The sequence below is a fragment of the Otolemur garnettii genome, unplaced genomic scaffold (genome assembly GCF_000181295.1).
Source record: "Otolemur garnettii isolate 467f Iridium unplaced genomic scaffold, OtoGar3 scaffold00010, whole genome shotgun sequence".
NCBI classification, from domain to species: domain Eukaryota; kingdom Metazoa; phylum Chordata; class Mammalia; order Primates; family Galagidae; genus Otolemur; species Otolemur garnettii.
In genome coordinates, this window is record NW_003852405.1 from 28,139,194 (window position 1) to 28,142,874 (window position 3,681).

Sequence of the window (3,681 nt, forward strand, 5' to 3'; positions counted from 1 at the left end):
ATGACTAAAATCTTTCTCTTTTCAGGACTATCTCTCAAGCACCTAGAGCACAGAATGAGTACACAATAAATATTTGATGAATAAATGAAAGTTGGCAAGGTACTCTGCTGCTAAGGATTATTTCTATCCATATTATATTCTATTCACTGTTTCATTGCAATTACTAATAGTTGAAAATCTTTATTCCATATTTGAACATGAACTTAAAAATGTTTATGATTGACATATCTCTGGGACTCTGCATTGTATTTGAATTACTGAGTTGTGCTAATCAGTCTTTTTATGACAACTCTAAAATGCCTTTGTTTTGAATGTGCTCTCAGGATAGAAAGTCATGCTGACCCAGCAGCACTAAAGCAATTGGCAGTAAAAGAAGACTCAGCTTCTCCAGATGAATCTGGAGGAAAGTTTAAGTGTTGAAAACTCAAACCATGGACCACGGTTCTTCATGCATAATGAATCATTTGAAGCTAGCACGGCTTGCACAAAATGATTAATAACAGGATTCAAGTTATTAAAATTTTCTCTTCTTGCAAAGGATGCCTGGGTTTTTTAATACCCACAAGAGTAGAGTTGTTGGTTTGTCTACAGCTCTAAGATTTCATCAACTTCTGAAGAGTATCGACCAGCAATAAAAAACAGTATAATATGGGGCATATCGGCTGGACCTCTACAGTCACAGTACCCCTCCTGGTCAACAGTGAAGCTGTGAGAGCCTGTGGTGCCTCAGTCTCCTCACCTCTAAGACGTAAATAATAATAGTGCACACTGCTTTTCTCCTATGAGTGTCTGCACTGACATGTCTGTGTTATTTTTTAATATCAGAGCCCAATTTTACAGAAAGCTTTCCATTTTTAAAATGTGGATTAAAACAATTCATAAAATTATCTAAATTTTTGATAGACATTTAGAAATATTTTCCTCCTTTAGTACTTTTACCCTATTGGTGGGACTGCAAACTCATACAACTCTTTTGGAAGGAAGTATAGAGAATCCTCAAAAAACTCAAATTAGACCTCCCATTCAATCCTGCAATCCCATTATTAGGCATCTACTCAGAAGAAAAAAATATTATTGAAATATAAGGACATTTGCACTAAATTGTTTATCACAGCTCAATTTACAATTGCTAAAAGGTGTGAACAATCTAAATGCCCACCAACCCAGGAATGGATTACAAACTGTAATACTGTACGTATGTATACCATGGAATACTCTCAAGCTATGAAAAAGATGGAGAATTTAAATTTTTTGCATTAACCTGGATGAAAGTGGAACACATTATTCTCAGTAAAGCATCACAAGAATGGAGAAGGAAGAATTCTATGTACTCAATTCTGACATAAGGACAATTAATGACCTAGTACATGGTGAGGGGTGAGGAAAGGGGAGAGCAGAGAGAGGGAAGGAGGGAGAGGGGTGTGAGGTCACGGTGTGTGACACACCTTTTGGAGGTGGGACACAATTATAAGAGGGACTTTACCTAACAAATGCTATCAGTGTAATCTGGTTCTTTGTACCCTCAAAGAATCCTCAACAATAAAAAACAAATCTACTCTTTAAAAATAAGACACATTTAAAAAAAGCCTTTTCTTCTAGAAGAAAAGTTCTTTCATGTATATAAATAACCAAGTTAAAAATACAATAGATAAGCAATAAAATAATAAGATTTAAAAAACCATACGCATTAGAAGAATGGAGAAATTATACACTTGTACAGTCACTGTGGAAGGCTTCGAGACAATGGTTGTGTCGAGCTGAAGATGGATGTGATTCAACAGATGAAAATGAGGAGTTTTAGGTAGTTTTAGGTAAAAGGAAGTGCTTGAGCAAAATCATAGGGATGATGCATTTTTTTTAAATGCTGAATTTCAGAAATGGTAACTAAAGCGATTTTCCCAGAAGTGTCAGGAAGCCAAATGAGTCACATAAATGGCCTGTATTGGCAGGAAATCATATTTTACAGAGTAGCCAGGACTGGGGTGAAGTAGAGAGTGCACATGCTGTGTAAAGGCTTACAAATTTAATTTAAAAAAAGAAAAAGGAAACACAACGTGAGCTAGTGCAAGCACAAACATTCTGAACTTAACCTGCAGAAACGAGAAAGAGAGCAAATGACAAGGAATTAAAGCTCAGAGGAAGGGAAATGAGGGCCGGATCCTGCCCAGCTTTGAGCACCATATGAAGTTTCTCTCAGCTCAATCAGCCAAGCTCTTAGATGGGAGAGGTTGTTAATCCCACACCACTACAGTGACACCTGCCGTCTGCCAGGGACAGCTCTAGATGCTGGCGATAGAGCAGCACACAAAGCAAACAAAATCTCCATCCTCATGAAGCTCCCAGTGACGGATGACAGATACACAATACCAGGTGGGGCCATGAAGAAACTAAAACCACACAAGGAAACAGAAGGGCTGCGGTGAGATGCTGTTTTCAGTACACTGGTTCCCGAAGGCATCTTGCATGAAAGTTGAGAACAGATGTGAAGGCAGGGGAAGAGCAAACTATGCAGAGATCTGGGAGCAGAGCCCCCAGGAAGAACAGCAGGAATGAAACTCCTGGGGGCCACCATGCAGCTGGCGAGGAGTTGAGAAGAAAAAATAGGCCAGGACCTGTGACTCAAAGGAGTAGGGTGCCAGCCCCACATACCAGAGATGGCGGGTTCAAACCCAGCGCTGGGCAAAAAAAAACAAGAAGAAGAAATAGTCAGTGCCCAGTTCAGAGAGACCTTGAAAATCACAAAAAAGATTGTGTTTTATTCCAGTTATGGTAGGTGTTTGTGGAAGGGTTTAGGCCAGAGAATGACATTTCAGATTTACATTCTTAAAGACTCCCTTTGGTTGTGGGAAAATGATGGACGGTGGGGAATGGCAGAAGAGGAAGCAGGAAGGCAGAAGACTATTATACCAGCCCCAGCCAAACTGCAACAAAAATAGGCAGGTGTGGCGGGCGCCTGTAGTCCCAGCTATTTGGGAGGCTGAGGCAAGAGAATTACCTAAGCCCAAGAGCTAGAGGTTGCTGTAAGCTGTGGTGCAACAGCACTCTGCTGAGGGCAACAAAATGAGACTCTGTCTCTTAAAAAAAAAAAGAACTGTTTGTCAAGTCTTAGGTGCTTGCGAGAGTTCTTTCCTAGTACAGGGATCAGCCCTTGGTGATGCACATTTTTGAACAGGCTATCATTTGGTCATTAAATTTGTTTATAATAAAAAAAAAAGAAAACTATTATACTATCCAAAGTGAGTTTTAAGAGCATTTATTTAGCACCTACTGTGTGCCAGACACTGTATAATGGGTAGAGATTTTGAAAGGAGAAATGGGATATCCTTGGCCTCTAGGAACAGATAATAAACGCAGTCAGGATCCCAGAGTAAAGCAGGATATCCACATAAAAAGGAAAGGACCAAATAAAAGGGTAAAAACCATCTCCACTCTAAAATCCTTCACCCACGGTAAGAATGTAAAATAGTTGGGTTGCTGGAGATCAGACAAAGAGAAAGTGTAAGGAGATTTCGTCAGTGAGAACTGTTATAAGTCTCACATCCCCCAGGGGTTTGTACCCCTGGCCTAGTGAACGGGTTTTCCAAGGGTCTCCTGTGGAAACTTAATTTGTTTCTTCTGCAGTCAGGAGGACACAATGCGGTGATACCGATGCTTTAAAAATTTAAGACAAAAGGCAGCCTT